This window comes from Dendrobates tinctorius, unplaced genomic scaffold (assembly GCF_039654945.1).
Source record: "Dendrobates tinctorius isolate UK_male_01 unplaced genomic scaffold, ASM3965494v1 ptg000003l, whole genome shotgun sequence".
Classification (NCBI taxonomy): domain Eukaryota; kingdom Metazoa; phylum Chordata; class Amphibia; order Anura; family Dendrobatidae; genus Dendrobates; species Dendrobates tinctorius.
The window spans coordinates 16,041,541-16,064,469 of record NW_027361671.1 but is presented as its reverse complement, the minus strand read 5'-3'; the positions used below and the strand labels follow the sequence as shown (position 1 = coordinate 16,064,469).

Below are 22,929 nucleotides of genomic sequence, written 5' to 3'. Positions count from 1 at the left end.
AAATCACACTTGCAGCCAGTTGACATGGATTAAAGTTGACTCAACCTCTGTCCTGTGTCCTTGTGTGTACCACATTGAGCATGGAGACAAGAAAGAAGACCAAAGAACTGTCTGAGGACTTGAAAAACCAAATTGTGAGGAAGCATGAGAAATCTCAAGGCTACAAGTCCATCGCCAAAGACCTGAATGTTCCTGTGTCTACCGTGCGCAGTGTCATCAAGAAGTTTAAAGCCCATGGCACTGTGGCTAACCTCCCTATATGTGGACGGAAAAGAAAAATTGACAATAGATTTCAATGGAAGATTGTGCGGATGTTGGATAAAGAACCTCGACTAACATCCAAACAAGTTCAAGCTGCCCTGCAGTCTGAGGGTACAACTGTGTCAACCTGTACTATCCGTCGGCGTCTGAATGAAAAGGGACTGTATGGTAGGAGACCCAGGAAGACCCCACTTCTTACCCCGAGGCATAAAAAAGCCAGGCTGGAGTTTGCCAAAACTTACCTGAAAAAGCCTAAAACGTTTTGGAAGAATGTTCTCTGGTCAGATGAGACAAAAGTAGAACTTTTTGGGCAAAGGCATCAACATAGAGTTTACAGGAGAAAAAAAAGAGGCATTCAAAGAAAAGAACACGGTCCCTACAGTCAAACATGGCAGAGGTTCCCTGATGTTTTGGGGTTGCTTTGCTGCCTCTGGCACTGGACTGCTTGACTGTGTGCATGGCGTATGAAGTCTGAAGACTACCAACAAATTATGCAGCATAATGTAGGGCCCACTATGAGAAAGCTGGGTCTCCCTCAGAGGTCATGGGTCTTCCAGCAGGACAATGACCCAAAACACTTCAAAAAGCACTAGAAAATGGTTTGAGAGAAAGCACTGGAGACTTCTAAGGTGGCCAGAAATGAGTCCAGACCTGAATCCCATAGAACACTTATGGAGAGATCTCAAAATGGCAGTTTGGAGAAGGCACCATTCAAATATCAAGGACGTGGAGCAGTTTGCCAAAGAAGAATGGTCTAAAATTCCAGCAGAGCATTGTAAGAAACTCATTGATGGTTACCGGAAGCGGTTGGTTGCAGTTATTTTTGCTAAAGGTTGTGCAACCAAGTATTAGGCTGAGGGTGCGAATACTTTTGTCTGGCCCATTTTTGGAGTTTTGTGTGAAATAATCAATGTTTTGCTTTTTGCTTCATTCTCTTTTGTGTTTTTTTTCATTTAAGACAAATTAAATGAAGATAATAATACCAAAGAATTTGTGTTTGCAATCATTTTTAGGAAGAAACTGAGTATTATCTGACAGAATTGCAGGGGTGTCAATACTTTTGGCCACAACTGTAAAGTGATCTGTTGCATGATAATTAAAGTGCAGTATACCACTATTTAGTTTGTGCAAATGATTAGCACTTGTATCACACCCTATGACCGGGATCACACATGCGAGGAATAAGGCCGAGAATCGCATGTTAATACCCGGCACTGCCGCCGTCACTCAGGAACGGTGCATGCGGCAGCATCGCAATTCATGGAGCAGCACACTCCGCTCCTGAGTGCCGGCGGCAGTGCCGGGTATTAACATGCGAAACTCAGCCATATTCCTCGCATCTGTAATCCCGGCCTATAACTTAGAGATTGCAGGTTGTGGCCAAGTGCACAGCCAGCTGAAGGCAGATGTCCAATTGGTCTTACCAGCGCCAACTAGCATGACTGAGAACTACCACAAACCACAAACTAAAAAACTATGCTTTCATATTCAACTGCACTTTCAATGAGGTGAATGAATCCAGTACCTATTGAAATGGAGATGCACAGTATCTAAACAATTATACTCCAACAAAAAAATTAATGTTTTAACCATTTTATAGTTCCTCCATTGTAAAGTATTATACCTGTCAATATTACATTGACAAAAGCGTCTTAGACTATGCTCCTGGCATGGTCTATCAGGCTTGCCATAGATAAATGATCTGGAGGTTGTCATGATGACCTCCGGCTACCATGATAACTATTTGGCCTTCGTAATGATGCCATGGGGGCGCTGATCATAAGTAAGAAGGAGCCCCTTCCTCTCCTAGCCTCCGAAATACTACAATATTGAAATATTGATTGAAGCATTTAGGGGGTTAAATTGCCGGGGCTCAGATATTACATAAGCCAAGCTCCCGGTCAATGATCCTGTGCTGCGCACGATTGCCATGATGTACTCATACGTCAAAAGTCGGGAACCCTTACCCGAACATGACATATGGGTCTTTCAAAGGACGTGAATGGGTTAATAACTTTATGAAATCTTCTGGGCTAATTAAACCAAAACCTATAAAACAACTAGCTAAACACTACCTAAACTCACCTGTATATACAAGCGCTATACAGCAGCACTCTGAAAACAAACATGAATTTCACTATTGCTACTCACTTGCAAAACTTAAGGAACTTTGTACACCGTTCGAACAAAGTATGTCAGCCCATAAAATTATTTGAAGCAAAATAGTGTCTGTCCAGATATTCTTTGCTCAAATTAAAAATATTCATGGAAAGATGTTGACATAGGGTGCAGGGACTTTGGAGGTAGTCATACTCTTGCAATGTGGAAAATATACAGTTGTCATCAAAAGTTTACATACCCGACAGGATTTTTGCTTTCTTGGCATTTTTTCAAAGAATAAAGAACTTTTTCTCCACTCATGGTTAGTGATTGGGTGAAGCCATTTATTGTCAAACTACTGTGTTTTCTCTTTTTAAATCATAATGACAACCCTAAATATCCAAATGACTGATCAAAAGTTCACATACCCCATTTCTTAATACTGTGTATTGCCCCTTCTACCATCAATGACAACTTGATGGCTTTTGTGGTAGTTGTGGACGAGGTTCTTCATTTTCTCAGATGGTAAAGCTGCCCAATCTTCTTGGCAAAAAGCCTCCAGTTCCTGTAAATCTCTGGACTGTGTAGCATTAACTGCATGCTTGAGATCTCCCCAGAGTAGCTAAATGATATTGAGGTCAGGAGACTGAAATGGCCACTCCAGAACTTTCACTTTGTTCTGCTGTAGCCAATGACATGTCGACTTGGCCTTGTGTTTTGGATCATTGACATGTTGGAATGTCCAAGTATGTCCCAAGCGCAGCTTCCAAGCTGATGATTGCAAATTTGCCTCCAGAACTTGTTGATAATGTGCTGCATTCATCTTTTCTTAAACTTTGACCAAGTTTCCTGTGCCTTTGTAGCTTACACATCCTCAAAACATCAGCAATCCACCTCTGTGTTTTACAGTAGGAATGGTGTTCCTTTCATCATAGACCATTTTGTCTTCTCTCCAAATGTTAAGCTTATGGTTGTGGCCAAAAAGATCAATTTTGGTCTCATCACTCCAAATTACCTTGCTGCTGAAGTTTTGAGGTTTGTCTCTGTGTTGTTTTGTGTATTGTAGGCAAGATAATTTTTGGCATTTGCGCAATAATGGCTTTCTTCTGGCGACTCGACCATGCAGTCCATTTTTCTTCTAATGCCTCCTTATTGTACTTCTTGAAACAGCCACACTGCTAGTTTTCAGAGAGTCCAGTATTTCAGCTGATGTTATTTGTGGGTTTTCTTTGCATTTCGAACAATTTTCCTGGCAGTTGTAGACAAAATTTTTGCTGGTCTACCTGACTGTGGTTTTATTTTTACAGAGCCCCTGATTTTCCATTTGTTAATCACTGTTTGAACACTGCTGATTGGCATTATCAATTCCTTGGATATCTTTTTGTATCCCTTTCCTGTTTTATACAATTAAACTAACTTTTCCCATAGATCCATTGACAATTCTTTTGCTTTCACCATGACTCACAATCCAGAAACATCAGTGGCTGGATGAAAGATGCAAGAGTCTGAATCCCAGAAACTCACTCAGCTTTTATGCACACACACTGATTACAAGTAAACAAGGTCACAGGTGAGGATGTTACCTTTAGTAACCATTCAAACCCATTTGTGTCAACTTCCGTGCATGTTATCAGGCCAAAATCACCAGGGTATGTGAACTGTTGATCAGAGTCATTTGGATGTTTGGGTTGTGATTATGATTTAACCCCTTGACGGCATTGGGCGTATAGTTATGCCGATGTTGAACTCCCTCCCTTTGATGTGGGCTCCGGCAGTGAGCCCACATCTTTCCCAGGACATATCAGCTGTTTTGAACAGCTGATATTTGCCCGCAATAGCCGCCGCAGGTGGATCGTGATTCCACCCATGGATATTAACCAGTTAAATGCCACTGTCAAACTCTGACAGCAGCATTTAACAAAAGCTTCTCGCAATCGTGCCGGAAATACACACACTGATGACCCGTGTCACGTGATCGTGGGTCACCGGTGTCGGCATTACAACCGGAGGTCTCTTGGAGACCTCTACGGTTGTCAGTGCCAGATTTCTGTGAGCGCCACCGAGTGGTCAGCGCACATAGCAAGTCAGCAATTCTACTACATAGAAGTGATCTGATCATCACCTCTATGTAGCAGAGCAGATCGAGTAGTGGTAGCTTCTAGTCTCCTATGATGACTATTGAGAAGAGCCAATTGAGTTGTGGCAGCTTCTAGTCTCCTAAGGAGACTGTTGAAGCGTACCAAAAGTTAATATAAAAAAAATTAAAAAAAAATATAAAAGTTCATTCACCCTCCTTTCACCCTATTCAAAATAAAACAATAAAAGTAAAATCAAACATACACAAATTTGGTATCGCCGCATTCAGAATTGCCTCAATCTATCAATAAAAAAAAAGGATTGACCTGATCGCTGAACGGCGTATTGAGAAAAAAGTCAAAACGCCAGAATTAGGTTTTTTTGGTCGCCTCGACATTGCATTAAAATGCAATAACGGGTGATCAAAAGATCAAATTTGCACCAATATGGTATCATTAAAAACGTCAGCCCGGCATGCAAAAAATAAGCCCTCACCCAACCCGAGATCATGAAAAGTGGAGATGCTACGGGTATCAGAAAATGGCGTTTTTTTTTTTAATCAAAGTTTAGAATTCTTTTTCACCACTTAGATTAAAAAGAACCTAGACATGTTTAGTGTCTAGAAACTCATAATGACCTGGAGAATCATAATGGCATGTCAGTTTTAGCATTTAGTGATGCTAGTAAAAAAGCCAAACGCAAACTGAAAAAAGCTCGGGGGTTAAGGGGTTAAAAAGAGAAAACACAGTAGTTTGACAAATAGCTTCACCCACCTACTAACCACGAGTGGAGAAAAAGTTTTGGTGTTATCATTCTTATTCTCTTACAAAAAAAAGGCCAACAAAGCAAAAATTTTGCCGGGGTATGTAAACTTTTGAGCACAACTGTACATAGCCATTTGAGATCATTTTCTAAATGAGTTCATATTTTCAAATGACGTGGAAAATGGTTAACTTTAAATTTCTGATCTGTGTTCTATGTTTTGCTGTGAATAAAATATGGCTATAATAGATTTCAAAGTCATTGCATTCTTGTTTTCTTAACATTTTACACAGCATTCCAACTTTTTTGGAATTGGGGTTGTAGACTAAATCAAGTTTAATTGGAGTATGCCCTATATTATCTATTCATGTAAATAATGCAAAAAAATTGCAAACTTGAGTTTATATTAGGGTACATTCTCAATGTGTGCATAATCTTTAAATATATGCACACATGGTTCACAGCACCTGTGCCAAAACACATGCCCCTATCTTTATGCACTCCATGTTGCTCTAGTATGCCACATTTTCTCTTTACAGGTGTGCCTTCTAATATTATTGGAGGCATATGCACGTGGTACAGAATGCGCCCATAGCACTCTTCAGGGACTGCATTACAGATCTGTACAACACGGAATATTTTGCAGACTTTACAAAGTAAGGTAGAATTAGGGTCCCGTTTCACTTAGCGGCGCACCAGAGATCCCGACAATGATGCATCCTGGTAGGGATCGCTGGTGCATCGCTAAAGATCACTAGTAAGCTGCCAAACAGGCAGATCTCTTCAGTGACGCAGCAACGATCCAGCGATCAAACACAGTGATGCACGCTGGCCAGCAGGACGCCGACGTCGAAAAAATGGCCCAGGACATTCCTGCATGATCAGCGATATCCAGCAGGGGGCGCGGTCGCTGCTGCATGTCACATGTAGCGAAATCACAGGCGAGATCGCTGTTGTGTCACAAAATCGGTGATGCATTAGCGATCTCGCTCTGTGAGACGGGGCCTTTAAATTATAATATATAGTTAAATATTTACATATTGCACATGATAAAGTCCTATAGAGCCACAAAATCATGTTTACCTATAATGTATTACTGGTGGCATCTGCAATAGTTCATATATGGAATGTCAACTTGACTGGCAGGGGTCTTTGCTTTAAGGTGATTCATAGAAAGTCTCAGGTGCAGAGCTCCATAAAACTTGTCAATAGAGATGAGCGACTTTGCCTTTTTTCGGGTCGAGTCGGGTTTCGTGAAACCCGACTTTCGCAAAAGTCAGGTTTAACGAAATCGGCCGACTATAGGGAAAAGTCGGAGGCCGACTGAAACAAGAAATCCTATGCAAGTCAATGGGGAAGCAAAGTTGGCAGGGAGTGGAAGATAATAAACACACCTACAGTGCCCATTTCAATGCCAAAAACATCAATTCTTATAACTGAAGCTTGCCAACCTTACTTTACTTTCTAATAGTTACGCATTGAAAACTGGGGGTTATTTGGCTAAAGTTGTGGGGGGGTAGGGCTGGCTCCAGGTTTTCGTGTGCACTGGGCCAAAGAGTGTCAGTGCGCCCCTTTAACACATACCACAACTCATGATGCTCCGATACACCACAGAAATATAGCAATAATAATGAATGATACAATATAATATAAAAATACCTTTATTGAAATATTGGCACAACAATTAAATACATAAAATTGTGTATATATATAAAATAAAATAAGATAATATAATGACATATACAACCACAAAAGCAATATATTTATGGACAATGGAAAAACCAGTCCATAACAAAAGGCTTAATTAATGATCCAGATAAAAAAAGTGCATAAATAAAGTAACATAAAATATCTAATAAATGTGTCCAAAAGTGCAAAAAAGTGCAAAAAGGTGCTGATGTGCAAAAGAATTATACATATAAATCGCCGTGAGGCGAGTGCAAGACACAAAATAATACCTGTAAGCCAATTGGTGCTATATGGGTTGTATAAGAACGCGCCCCGACGCGCGTTTCGGAAATAGAATCTCCTTCGTCAGGGGGATAAATGTAATGTAGCGTAGATCGACGGCTTATTTATAGGGGAATCAATTGCATACAAAGTGCCATAACGACGCATGCGCCGTCACAAATACCCGGAAGTCAAAGACAAATCCAGATCATGTGATTAACTGCTTCCGGGTTATAGAGTCATTAGACGCCGTTGCTATGCAGACCAAAATAATAACAAATGCGTGTAATTTAAATACTTGCTAAACAAAATTAAGATAGCAATATATGTAACGGCGCATAAATGAAGCGGCGGCATATGGCACAATAATTAAATAATGAGGGAGGACATGGGCAGAGAACATAACGGCGCATGCGCAGACGTGGCAAAACGGATCCTGGATGGAGGCAAGCAATATAGCGCCGCCACCATACAAATCACCGATGCCAAGAAAGCGCATGCGCACAGTCAAATGCCAATGACTACCTCATACAATTTAAATGGGAAACAATGAATACTAAGAATAATAAAAATACCATATGCAATTTTATGTAATCACATAGTAATTAGGATACATATAAATGTGAAATATGTGACAAAAAAACATATCATCATGCATACAAATTAGATAAGTGCAAGTGTATATATATAAATAGTGCCACAATATTGCAGTAATTATTAATGCAATAATAAATAATTTTTCATTACTTCCTTCTTCCAAAATTGATGCAGTGATCCTCATAAAACAAAAATAAGATAGCAATATAACAATATATGTAACGGCGCATAAATAAAGCGGCGGCATATGGCACAATAATTATATAATGAGGGAGGACACGGGCAGACAACATAACGGCGCAGACGTGGCAACACGGATCCTGGATGGAGGCAAGCAATGTAGCGCCGCCACCATACAAATCACCGATGCCAAGAAAGCGCATGCGCACAGTCAAATGCCAATGACTGCCTCATACAATTTAAATGGGAAACAATGAATACTAAGAAAAATAGTGATACCATATGCAATTTTGTATAATCACATAATGATTATAATACGTATAAATGTGACATATGTGACATATAAAAATAAAAAATCAATAATAAACAAACATATAATATCATCATGCATACAAATTACATAAGTGCAACTAAATAGTGCCACAATATTGCAGTAATTATAAATGCAGTAATAGATAGTTCTTCATTGCTTCCTTCTTCCAAGATTGATGCAGTGATCCTTATAAAAATACAACCGACATAACACTAAAAAAAAGGTGAAAAGAAAATGATTAAAAATACACAAATTATAAAAATGGAATGAACGAGAGACTCTCATTGAGACCAAGTGGGGACACAGTACCTAGTGTCCATATCCACTGTGTCTCAAGTTGCGCAAGAAGTTTACTGATATTGCCCCCTCTATCACCCGTATACACCATATCGATGCCAATTACCTTCAATAATGAAGAATCACAATTATGGTGTGTTTTAAAATGTCTAGGCAGGGTTTTAAGCGAGGCAATATCTTCAACATCAGCAGCTGCCCTTATGCCTAAAACATGCTCCCGCACCCTCACCTTGAGCTGGCGAGTGGTAAGGCCCACATAGATGAGGGGGCAGGGGCAAGTGGCATAATAAATGACTGCCGTAGATGAGCAAGTTATGGATTTTTTAATATCAAAGACATAAGCATTATTGGAGCTATTAAATGTGCGTGCTCTGACAATGTTAGGGCAAGCTATACACTGTCCACATGGTTTACAACCCGTGATTTGTTTAAACTGTGTAATAAAATTGTTAACCGGTGTCTGAACATAGTGGCTTTTTACTAGGCAGTCACGTAAATTACGTGATCTCCGAAATGTAATGTTAGGATAATCACCAATATACTTGGCAATAATGGGATCTGCCTTCAAAATTGGCCAAAATTTTTTCAAACAAGATTTGAATTCTTCATTTTGGCCATTGAAGTTAGTAATGAATCTAACTACTTCCTTAGAATTTGATTTCACCTCATTGTTGTCATAAAGCACACTGTGCCGAGATTGATGTCTTGCTCTATTGAAAGCCCTTTTTACAGCACGTCGACTATACCCCCTCTCAAAAAACCTTTCTTTCAACAGTTCTGCTTGTCTCAAAAAATCCATCTCTGTAGAACAGATGCGTCTTAAGCGCAAAAATTGCCCAATTGGAATGGAATTAATTAGGTTACGAGGGTGTGAAGATGAAGCATGAAGGAGAGAATTAACTGCTGTTTGTTTCCTGAATAAATCAGTTTGCAAACAATCATGACTATCCCTCACCACCTTGACATCCAGAAAATCAATAACCTCACAACTACACCGGAAGGTAAGATGCACATTGATGTCATTCAAATTAAGTGTTTCAATGAATTTGGATAACATGTCGGGGGAACCTTGCCAAATAAAAAACACATCATCGATGTAGCGCGTCCAGAATGGGACGCTCTCAATCGATACATGATTGCCAGATAAAAAGAGGTCCCTCTCCCACAGACCCAGGAACAGATTGGCATACGATGGGGCAAAAGAAGCACCCATCGCCGTTCCCTGGGTCTGTAGGAAGAAGGACCCCCTAAAAATAAAAAAATTATGACATAAGGCAAAATTTAATAAATTGATAAAAAATACAACAAATGAACGTGAATAAGATGAATGTTGTAAAAAATAAGATACGGCAGTGATTCCATCGTCATGTTTAATATTAGTATATAAAGACTCCACGTCACATGTGACTAACATGGAGTCCTTATCAATGTGCATACCATCAATCTTTTTGAGAAAATCACCGGTGTCCCTGGTGTAAGATGGGAGGGATGTAACAAAAGGCTGCAAAATAAAATCAATATATTTATTGACATTTTCCAAGAAATTGCCTCTCCCTGATATAATTGGTCTGCCTGGTGGTATATTGGTGTTTTTGTGTATTCTGTGCAAAACACAGAAATATAAGAATAAACAGGGGAAAAGAACCAATCACACAGTGCCTATATAAGATGCAATAATTTCAGAAGAATATAATAATAAAATTATCAATATCAAATGTGTGCTGGAATCAATCCCCCAAAAAAAAAAAAAATTTCAGGCTGAGTTAAAATCATTCCTACAGGATGCTAGAGACGATAACATTATCACTAATGATCTCTTTTTGTCTTTACTAATTTCAGAGCCAACCATTCCCACCCTTTATCTGCTTCCCAAAATACACAAAAACACCAATATACCACCAGGCAGACCAATTATATCAGGGAGAGGCAATTTCTTGGAAAATGTCAATAAATATATTGATTTTATTTTGCAGCCTTTTGTTACATCCCTCCCATCTTACACCAGGGACACCGGTGATTTTCTCAAAAAGATTGATGGTATGCACATTGATAAGGACTCCATGTTAGTCACATGTGACGTGGAGTCTTTATATACTAATATTAAACATGACGATGGAATCACTGCCGTATCTTATTTTTTACAACATTCATCTTATTCACGTTCATTTGTTGTATTTTTTATCAATTTATTAAATTTTGCCTTATGTCATAATTTTTTTATTTTTAGGGGGTCCTTCTTCCTACAGACCCAGGGAACGGCGATGGGTGCTTCTTTTGCCCCATCGTATGCCAATCTGTTCCTGGGTCTGTGGGAGAGGGACCTCTTTTTATCTGGCAATCATGTATCGATTGAGAGCGTCCCATTCTGGACGCGCTACATCGATGATGTGTTTTTTATTTGGCAAGGTTCCCCCGACATGTTATCCAAATTCATTGAAACACTTAATTTGAATGACATCAATGTGCATCTTACCTTCCGGTGTAGTTGTGAGGTTATTGATTTTCTGGATGTCAAGGTGGTGAGGGATAGTCATGATTGTTTGCAAACTGATTTATTCAGGAAACAAACAGCAGTTAATTCTCTCCTTCATGCTTCATCTTCACACCCTCGTAACCTAATTAATTCCATTCCAATTGGGCAATTTTTGCGCTTAAGACGCATCTGTTCTACAGAGATGGATTTTTTGAGACAAGCAGAACTGTTGAAAGAAAGGTTTTTTGAGAGGGGGTATAGTCGACGTGCTGTAAAAAGGGCTTTCAATAGAGCAAGACATCAATCTCGGCACAGTGTGCTTTATGACAACAATGAGGTGAAATCTAATTCTAAGGAAGTAGTTAGATTCATCACTAACTTCAATGGCCAAAATGAAGAATTCAAATCTTGTTTGAAAAAATTTTGGCCAATTTTGAAGGCAGATCCCATTATTGCCAAGTATATTGGTGATTATCCTAACATTACATTTCGGAGATCACGTAATTTACGTGACTGCCTAGTAAAAAGCCACTATGTTCAGACACCGGTTAACAATTTTATTACACAGTTTAAACAAATCACGGGTTGTAAACCATGTGGACAGTGTATAGCTTGCCCTAACATTGTCAGAGCACGCACATTTAATAGCTCCAATAATGCTTATGTCTTTGATATTAAAAAATCCATAACTTGCTCATCTACGGCAGTCATTTATTATGCCACTTGCCCCTGCCCCCTCATCTATGTGGGCCTTACCACTCGCCAGCTCAAGGTGAGGGTGCGGGAGCATGTTTTAGGCATAAGGGCAGCTGCTGATGTTGAAGATATTGCCTCGCTTAAAACCCTGCCTAGACATTTTAAAACACACCATAATTGTGATTCTTCATTATTGAAGGTAATTGGCATCGATATGGTGTATACGGGTGATAGAGGGGGCAATATCAGTAAACTTCTTGCGCAACTTGAGACACAGTGGATATGGACACTAGGTACTGTGTCCCCACTTGGTCTCAATGAGAGTCTCTCGTTCATTCCATTTTTATAATTTGTGTATTTTTAATCATTTTCTTTTCACCTTTTTTTTAGTGTTATGTCGGTTGTATTTTTATAAGGATCACTGCATCAATCTTGGAAGAAGGAAGCAATGAAGAACTATCTATTACTGCATTTATAATTACTGCAATATTGTGGCACTATTTAGTTGCACTTATGTAATTTGTATGCATGATGATATTATATGTTTGTTTATTATTGATTTTTTATTTTTATATGTCACATATGTCACATTTATACGTATTATAATCATTATGTGATTATACAAAATTGCATATGGTATCACTATTTTTCTTAGTATTCATTGTTTCCCATTTAAATTGTATGAGGCAGTCATTGGCATTTGACTGTGCGCATGCGCTTTCTTGGCATCGGTGATTTGTATGGTGGCGGCGCTACATTGCTTGCCTCCATCCAGGATCCGTGTTGCCACGTCTGCGCCGTTATGTTGTCTGCCCGTGTCCTCCCTCATTATATAATTATTGTGCCATATGCCGCCGCTTTATTTATGCGCCGTTACATATATTGTTATATTGCTATCTTATTTTTGTTTTATGAGGATCACTGCATCAATTTTGGAAGAAGGAAGTAATGAAAAATTATTTATTATTGCATTAATAATTACTGCAATATTGTGGCACTATTTATATATATACACTTGCACTTATCTAATTTGTATGCATGATGATATGTTTTTTTTTTTTGTCACATATTTCACATTTATATGTATCCTAATTACTATGTGATTACATAAAATTGCATATGGTATTTTTATTATTCTTAGTATTCATTGTTTCCCATTTAAATTGTATGAGGTAGTCATTGGCATTTGACTGTGCGCATGCGCTTTCTTGGCATCGGTGATTTGTATGGTGGCGGCGCTATATTGCTTGCCTCCATCCAGGATCCGTTTTGCCACGTCTGCGCATGCGCCGTTATGTTCTCTGCCCATGTCCTCCCTCATTATTTAATTATTGTGCCATATGCCGCCGCTTCATTTATGCGCCGTTACATATATTGCTATCTTAATTTTGTTTAGCAAGTATTTAAATTACACGCATTTGTTATTATTTTGGTCTGCATAGCAACGGCGTCTAATGACTCTATAACCCGGAAGCAGTTAATCACATGATCTGGATTTGTCTTTGACTTCCGGGTATTTGTGACGGCGCATGCGTCGTTATGGCACTTTGTATGCAATTGATTCCCCTATAAATAAGCCGTCGATCTACGCTACATTACATTTATCCCCCTGACGAAGGAGATTCTATTTCCGAAACGCGCGTCGGGGCGCGTTCTTATACAACCCATATAGCACCAATTGGCTTACAGGTATTATTTTGTGTCTTGCACTCGCCTCACGGCGATTTATATGTATAATTCTTTTGCACATCAGCACCTTTTTGCACTTTTTTGCACTTTTGGACACATTTATTAGATATTTTATGTTACTTTATTTATGCACTTTTTTTATCTGGATCATTAATTAAGCCTTTTGTTATGGACTGGTTTTTCCATTGTCCATAAATATATTGCTTTTGTGGTTGTATATGTCATTATATTATCTTATTTTATTTTATATATATACACAATTTTATGTATTTAATTGTTGTGCCAATATTTCAATAAAGGTATTTTTATATTATATTGTATCATTCATTATTATTGTTATTATTATTATTTTTTATCATCTTTTTCATCTTGGTTTTTATTTCAACCCATCTTTGAATTTTTTCAATTTTCATTTATACCCGGATGGTCTGCCATCCCCTTTTTTTTGGGGGATTGATTCCAGCACACATTTGATATTGATAATTTTATTATTATATTCTTCTGAAATTATTGCATCTTATATAGGCACTGTGTGATTGGTTCTTTTCCCCTGTTTATTCTTACCACAGAAATATAGGTATAGTACAATGACACATACTTCACTGCTTACATGACATGACTGATCTATTTTAAATTTTACAATAGCTCAGAAACAGGACAGTATATTACTCCATACAGTGTTATGGCCACCACATTGTGCGCCATACAGAATAATGAGCCCCATATATTTCTCCATACCAAATAATTAGTCACATATAATGTTCCATACAGTATATGATGAGCTCCACATAATGCTCCATATATAATGGGCCCCATTTGTAATGCTCCAGTGTATAATGGGCCCCTAAGATGCTGCTCCAGTGTCTGATCTGCCCCATTTACAATGCTCCAGTACATGATGGGCCTCATGGATGATGCTCCAGTGTATCATGGGCCCTAATAATGCTCCATATATAATGGGCCCCATTTGTAATGCTCCAGTGTATAATGGGCCCCTTAGATGCTGCTCCAGTGTCTGATCTGCCCCATTTACATTGCTCCAGTACATGATGGGCCCTATTTTTAATTAACCCAGGCATGGTATGTGAAAAGAGCTCCATGGAGTAATCTGAGGTGTGTGCTTCCACATCCTTCACTTTTGGTGTGGGTGAAGGACACAAGGAAAGGGGTTGCTCCTGACCAGAAGCCTGCAGTTACGACTCAGTGCTTGCATTTTTTACAACTTCAGAAGAGGAGGCGATAGAGCTGGAGGCTGTTTCAGCAATGTAAGCCACAAACAGTTCCTGATACTCCGGCTTTAAAAACAGTCTACCTACTCCCAGAAAAGGGAGCCTTCCAGGCCTTCCAGAGCTACACCATGACGCTGGCTCAACACCTCCTGCCTTAGCTGCTATTGTGTTTTTGGCACTACCAGCAGATGCACCACCAGCACCATCAGTACCAGGTGGCCCTCCATGCCCACATCCGCGTCTTCTTCCACCATACTTCCTCATGTTTTGGAAAATGGACCCAAAATACCAGCAGATATATGGTACTGTATCAGAAGCATACAGCTCTATACAGTCTATGGATAACAGTAAATTTCCGTATATATTTCATGAGGCATGCACAGACGCTCACAGGCTCAGAATGGATTACTCAATGAAATAACAAGTTGAAAAAGGGTACAGTATCACCAGATACAAGGTGTATATAGTATAGTGTAAACATTCTGATTCTCCGTATACATTTCAGGAGGCAGACACAAATGCTCTCAGGCCCAGTATGGATTACACAAGAATATGAAAAGCTGTAAATGGGTTATGCAACACAAGCGTACAGCTGTATACAGTGTTGGGGCAATCTTATTATGGATTACACCAGAATCTAAATAGCTAAAAAGGTTACTGTATCAGGAGCGTTCTGCTGTATACAGTGTTGGCCAAATTGAAAATATCGGTATAGATTTCCATAGTCACACCCAGACGCTCACTCAGTTTGGTTTTGACCATAATAAAAAATGTTGTAAAAAAGGTCCTGGATAACAAGATAGCAAGTATATATTTTTTAGGGTACAATTGAAATCTCCGTATAAATAACCCCGTAGTCAGTCTCAGACGCTTACACAGTATGGATTTGATCGTAATGAAATGTCGAACAAAGGTACTGTATTACAAGATACAAGCTGTATCGAGTATAATGTAAAAATTTGCTACTCCTATTCACCATATATAGAAGGCGTAACCCACACACACTCACTCACTATGGATGATATAGGGAAGGTGGACTGACAGACAAACCAGCCTGTAGTGAGAAGCAGAGGTGTAGCGCAGTGTAGGTGTGAAACCGCTAAAATAAAGAGAAAGGGTGCAGTGTTTTAGCTTGCCCATTGGGCGGCAGTGGAGAGTGTAGAAGTGGGACTGAGTAACTGCCATTGTTCAGAGAAACTGTTAGGTGATGGTGGGTGGAGTTACCTAAACTGGAAGTATACAAGGCTGAGGGAAGGTTCTGGAAGAGTCAGTCAGCGAAGGGAGCACAGTAAAGAGGAAGTTCTGCTGAGGAAATAGAGACAGTGGAAAGGCTCCAGAGAGGACTGACAGTTTTGGCGGTCATGGGGGGGTGGCCCAGAGGACGGTAGCCACAGACGAAGACGGCCTGGGGCTATCATACGGACGGTGTGCTCAGACTGGTGCAGCGCTGTGGTGGTTGGGCCTAGGCCAGCCACAGTGGAAGAGCCACAGAGGACGCCACGATTATAGTTACAAAGGAAGTGAAGGTACCGGGGCCAGTGTACAGAGAAATGTGAAACGGCTGTAGTGAATTGCTGTTGTCGACAGAAGGATGGGCACAAAAAATGGACCTGTTCAATACAAACTCTGTCTCAGTCTCATGTTTGTCTGTGGCAAAAAGAGGGTTCCCCCCACAGTTGGTTATCCTACAAATGATACCTTAATACAAATTTTTGAAACAAGGTACTGTATCAGCACAAACCAGGTGTGTCCTGCCTAGGGTTAAATTTCCGTCTATACTTCCGGATTAAGACAGACACTCACAGGCTCACTATGTATTACACCAGAATTAAAAAAGTAGAGAAAGGGAAAGGTATTCATAGCGTACACCAGTATACAGTGTTGTGGTACTTTTAAATCTTCGTATATTTTTCAATCTCAGTAAGCCAGTCCAGAATCTCCGCTACTGGAAACTACATGGATACAAGTATAGACGCAAAGTCGAGTGTTGGCAGAAATTTTGGAATTACTCATAGTGGGAAAACCTCCAGGTAGATGTTGCAGAGGCAATGCACACCCTTAATTACTGTGTCTGTGGTGAAAGCGAAAAAGGTTCTTTGTGAAGAAAGGATTGCTTTATCGCAGTAGGGTGGATCACATCACCGTTACTCGTCTCCATCAAATTGTGATCACAGGGAAAGGTGTACCCATGGTCCTCACTGCCTATCATGATGTGTCTGGTCATATTGGAGTGCAAAAGACAGAAGCCACAGGCCGTAGGCGATTCTATTGGATTGGCATTAGAGGAGACATTGAAAAATGGTGGCAGGAATGTCACACGTCTGTGACTATCACAACTGTGAAAGCTGATCATAAACCACCGCTGCATACACTTGTAAGTTGACGTCCATTTCAAATGGTAGCCATTGATCATCTGAAGGTAGAGGCCAGCAGGACAGGCCATAGCTACATCTTAACCATCATTGATCAATACACCAAATTTCTAGTGGCCGTCCCTGTGAAGGATTTAGTTGCCCAGACTACACAGCGGTGGAGCAGGGAGAGGTAAGTATTTCAACTTGCAAGTGCTGTGTCCATGACCAAGCAGGGGGGGCACAATCGTGATCGACGGTACTGGCACAGGGCCCCTCCTAGTACGCAGGTGTGTCTGACGGCGAGTGGGCCCTCCCACCGTCTGAGACACTGTATTGTACAATGAGGGGCCCTGTGCCATTGCCGTCAGCCATCAGCGGGCCCATCCACCTGTTCAGAGCAACGGCACTTGCCCGGGTGTGCCAGCTCTTGACCCCAGCCATTAGGGGAGGGAGGGGTGGGCAGCCCAGTTAGAGAGGTTTAAAAATTGGCATAGGCTGATATGTTGGCTGGACATTCAGCTGCTGCAAAGGGCGTAAATGGGCAAGTCCGAAGAAGAGGACGAAAAAACGAGGCACTTTTCTGGTAACCTATATGTCATCAGGGGAAGGTGGGACAAAATCCTTTGAAACCCATGCATGGTTCATTTTAATGAAGGTTAGATCATCAACATTTTGGGTCGACAGATCGGTCCTTTTTTCTGTCAGGATTGATCCAGCAGTGCTGAAGACTCTTTCAGATAACACACTAGCAACAGGGCAAGCGAGCTCCTGTAAGGCACATTGTGCCAATTCAGGCCAGGCATCCAGTTTAGAGGCCCAATAGTCAAAGGGGAATGACCTGTGAGGGAGAACATCGATATGGGAGGAGAAGTAGTTTGTAACCATAGTTGACAACTGCTGCCTCCTGTCTGTCATGGTCACGTGTGTCGGGACGCAGATGATACCGCAAGGCGAACCCATAACACATGTGACCCTGGATACACCGCCTCCAGTGGGGCGCATTTAAATAATAAAAACGTGCAGGTGGATACGCCGCCTCCACCTGGCGAATTTAGGTATTACACGTTATACATACAATATCTGGAAACACCGCCTCCAGTAAGGCGCATTTAAATAATAAAGGGGGGAACCTGGGTAACTTTAACAATGGGGGGCCCTGCAATAGGGAAAAGGGAATTGGAGACCTCCTGAGCTCCCCTGAGCCAGTGTCCCTGCACTCCTAACGTTCCCTATGCCGGTTTCGCACCGGGCGCCGCACGCGTACCTCAACGCCCTAGCCCTAAACCCTCACTAGGGAATAGGTCGGTGCGGAAACTAATCCCACCACTGCACTAATAACACACATGAGGAAAGAGACAATACAGGGGAAACACCACTTAGCTTTGCTCTGTTGCGTGCGCTCCTAGCAACAGAGCCCTCCACCTGAGTGCATCTTCTCCTCCACCTGGATCCATCACCATAACAGGATCCTTCACCTTAGTGCAGCCTTGGAGCAGAGTCCAAAACCAGTTGCAGCTGCTTAGTACCAGAGTCCCAAGGAAGAGTTCAGCTGCTGACACGAAGTCGAGCATGCTTGAGTCCAGCTCAGCGGCCAAGTCCCACATGGTGAGTGCCACTCTCCATAGTCGCCACTCCACCAGCCCATGCAGACACTTCCCGCTGACACCATCACTGCGACTCCACCACGCCATGCCAGCCCTTCGTCCAGACACCATAGCTGAAACACATCCCCCCTGGCTAAGCTGCGCAGGACTCCTCACCAGCTCCATCCTTCATCCAGGCTCTCCAAAAACAGAGTGAACACACTCTCACAATATCACAGGCAGTGATTGCACACCTCTAGCACACCTTTATAGGATGTCACACCTGATACCTAATTAAGTGCACAAAAACCCAAAGTGCAATACCACAACCACCACCGGGGACAGTCAAAACACCTTTGAACTTAACCAAAGTAAAAAAAGTTCACTTTGTGCTTTTAATACTGCCAGATCCAACACTGGATCATGACAGTACCCCCTCCTTAATGAGGGGCCTCTGGACCCTCAAGACCACCCCTCATTAGGGAAACACCTACAGCGGGGACGCCCAGATCCTGAGTTCACCCCACCATTACCTGACACTTCAGGTTCATGACAAACACCGCTGGTATTGGCAATACATGTTCATTTTGGAGGCACCACTCATCTCCACAGCGCCGACCTGGGGAACGAGATTATGTATGTGTATGTATGCTAAGAGCTGATCAGACTCCACAACACATTTCCAATAGGTTTTTTGGTGGGACCCATACATGCACGTTCACACACTGGTCCGGACCTGAACGTTTATTGCACACATACATTTATCATTTTTTGGTGAACTCACTCTGGACTTGACAACAGAGGCGTCCCGCTGTGTCACCACACTCACACCCCCGCTATACACCAAGGGACACCACCCACCAACCCTTTCACCATGAGGACTGCGCCTCCAGGGTTGGTTAATGGCGAGGGTAGAGATTTGTCCCTACTCCCCCGCAGCACACCTGCTGCACACACCAGGAGGAGAAGGGGACCGGGAAATGGAGGAAATATACTCTCGCTGGTCGCCTCCACACGACCAGGAGGGCGGCTTCTTCGATGGTATGAAGATTTGTCATAAAACCCCGCGGACTATCACACCAGTCAGCTCACCACAGGGGCGTACCCCTTCACCTCGGGGAATACCAGGCAGCTCCGTGGGGCACCATTCCTCCCACCTGCCTGGGTGCGCCCGCCAGCATGAACCAGTCCTGCTCCCCAGCAGCGACTCTAGGGGGTTTTAGTACCATAGCCGCAGGAAAATATATATATATATACACTCGCTGGCCGCCTCCACACGACCAGGAGGGGCGGCATCGAAGATTTGGCATGAGCCCCGCGGACTATACACCAATCTGCTCCCTACAGGGACGTACCCCTTCACCTCAGGGAATACCAGGCAGCACCGTGGGGCACCATTCCTCCCACCTGCCTGGGTGCATCCCCTGTAAGAGCAAGTCCCGCTCCCCAGCAGCGACTATACACCTAGTCTGCTCACCACAGGGATGTACCCCTTCACCTCGGGGAATACCAGGCAGCTCCGTGGGGCACCATTCCTCCCACCTGCCTGGGTACCTCCCCGTGCATGAGCAAGTCCCGCTCCCCAGCAGCGACTCTAGGGGCTTTTGCCAGACCGCAGCCGCCATTTTTGTTTCTCTGGTTATCTGAGCAGAGGCCCCAGACCCTGATAACTGCTGCTGCAGTGGCTCTAACACACCATGCCGCTCCCCACTGCACCTCAGTGAGGCCCGGCAGCAACCACTCAGCGGACTCCACATGGCCAAAGCTCACCAGAAAAAAAAAACTGTAGGGCCTGTGATAATGTCATGGTCACGTGTGTCGGGACGCAGATGATACCGCAAGCCGAACCCATAACACACGTGACCCTGGATACACCGCCTCCAGTGGGGCGCATTTAAATAATAAAAACGTGCAGGTGGATACGCCGCCTCCACCTGGCGAATTTAGGTATTACACGTTATACATACAATATCTGGAAACACCGCCTCCAGTAAGGCGCATTTAAATAATAAAGGGGGGAACCTGGGTAACTTTAACAATGGGGGCCCTGTAATAGGGAAAAGGGAATTGGAGACCTCCTGAGCTCCCCTGAGCCAGTGTCCCTGCACTCCTAACGTTCCCTATGCCGGATTCGCACCGGGCGCCGCACGCGTACCTCAATGCCCTAGCTCGCCCTGAACCTAAACCCTCACTAGGGAATAGGTCGGTGCGGAAACTAATCCCACCACTGCACTAATAACACACATGAGGAAAGAGACAATACAGGGGAAACACCACTTAGCTTTGCTCTGTTGCGTGCGCTCCTAGCAACAGAGCCCTCCACCTGAGTGCATCTTCTCCTCCACCTGGATCCATCACCATAACAGGATCCTTCACCTTAGTGCAGCCTTGGAGCAGAGTCCAAAACCAGTTGCAGCTGCTTAGTACCAGAGTCCCAAGGAAGAGTTCAGCTGCTGACACGAAGTCGAGCATGCTTGAGTCCAGCTCAGCGGCCAAGTCCCACATGGTGAGTGCCACTCTCCATAGTCGCCACTCCACCAGCCCATGCAGACACTTCCCACTGACACCATCACTGCGACTCCACCACGCCATGCCAGCCCTTCGTCCAGACACCATAGCTGAAACACATCCCCCCTGGCTAAGCTGCGCAGGACTCCTCACCAGCTCCATCCTTCATCCAGGCTCTCCAAAAACAGAGTGAACACAATATCACAGGCAGTGATTGCACACCTCTAGCACACCTTTATAGGATGTCACACCTGATACCTAATTAAGTGCACAAAAACCCAAAGTGCAATACCACAACCACCACCGGGGACAGTCAAAACACCTTTGAACTTAACCAAAGTAAAAAAAGTTCACTTTGTGCTTTTAATACTGCCAGATCCAACACTGGATCATGACACTGTCACTTTTAATCGATGCAGTATTAGCAGTAGTGTGAGCGGTATTTGAGAAATCATTCCACAACATGGTCATTAAACCCCTGTCTCCAACGCCACTTCTGCTGTGTGCACCACGAACATCTCTTCCATTGTGCCCACTACGGCTCGTGGGAGAACCAGCACAGCTGCTGTGTGCTAGGAAAGCCTCAAACAAACGGTTTACCAGAGTTGCTTGTTTGTTAGCCATTATTAGGTCAAGGTTCTCCTGTGGCATGATGTTGTGTAATTTGCCTTTGTAGCATGGATCGAGGATGCTGGCCAGCCAGTAGTCGTCATCCCTCATCATCTTGGCAATGCGGGGGTCCCTTTTTAGGATCCGCAAGGCATAATCGCACATGTGTGCCAATGTTCCAGGTGTCAATGATGCACTGGAGGAGCAGTTTCTGGCAAATCCACATCCCTACAGTCATGCACAAACACTGTACCTGACCTTGGAACACCAACATTTTCTCTTGCCCCCTGACAAACCTCCTCCTACCCAAAATAATCATCCCCCTCATCCTCATCCTCCTCCTCTTCCTCTTCTTCCTCCACCTCGTCCAGGACAGTTCCCTGACCAGACAATGGCTGACTATCATCAAGGCTTCCCTCCTCCTCCTCCGCTGCAGACATCTGATCCTTAATGTGCGTCAAACTTTGCATGAGCAGACACATAAGTGGGATGCTCATGCTTATGATGGCGTCATCTGCGCTTACCAGCCATGTGCATTCCTCAAAACACTGAAGGACTTTACAGAGGTCTTTCAGCTTTGACCACTGCACACCTGACAATTCCATGTCTTCCCTCAAACTGCCTGCCCGTGTATCCTCCCACAAATGCATTACAGCCTGCCTCTGTTCGCACAGCCTGTCAACTGTTGTAAGTTCATTTTCCCCTTCACCGTCGATGTCTGATGAACTCCCTCTTCTGGTGAAGGAAGGTAGTGAGGCTGAATACCAAACACCTGATCTGGTAGATGATGACTGGGTAACAGGAAATTCTGACTGGATATAAGGTAGCTGATGCCCTTCTGAGTCGCTGGTGATTTCTCTGCTGGATTCTTGGAGACCAGTCTGATTCCTGCTTCCCAAAGATAAGTTTTTGCTCTACTATTTGAACTTATTAGTTTTGTTTTGTTTACCTTGTTTTTTGGAGTTCAGCCATCCCCGGTCGGGGGTGTGCTGAGTTCCATTTTTGTCTCTGATCAGTTTGTCTCTTGCTCTGTCTTCAGAATTTACCTGAGTGCTGATATAGTCTTTTTGAAGTCCTAGCGACTTCAGGGCCTGTTTTTCCTATCAGACGGTTGGGACATTTTTTGGTAGGGTTTTTTACGGATTGCAGACAGTAGCTTTTCTATCCTGTCCTTTTTAGTTAGCTTGGGCCCCATCGTTTGCTCAACCTATCTTTCTATCTGTGTTAGTGTTTTCATCTTGCTTCACCGTCA

At 42.7% G+C, this 22,929-nt stretch overlaps 2 long non-coding RNA genes across 2 annotated transcripts in view; one reads left to right on the top strand and one right to left on the bottom strand.

Moving 5' to 3' along the window:
- The window catches only part of LOC141097965 (uncharacterized), a 73,202-nt gene extending 54,386 nt beyond the window's left edge, over positions 1–18,816 (bottom strand). Inside the window, exon 1 of the long non-coding RNA XR_012234105.1 lies at positions 18,738–18,816. This is a non-coding gene — a long non-coding RNA (uncharacterized lncRNA). The remainder of the gene's footprint in view (positions 1–18,737) is intronic.
- Positions 1–22,929, top strand: part of LOC141098007 (uncharacterized) — a 345,239-nt gene that overhangs the window by 84,294 nt on the left and 238,016 nt on the right. The gene's annotated exons all lie outside the window — the stretch shown is intronic.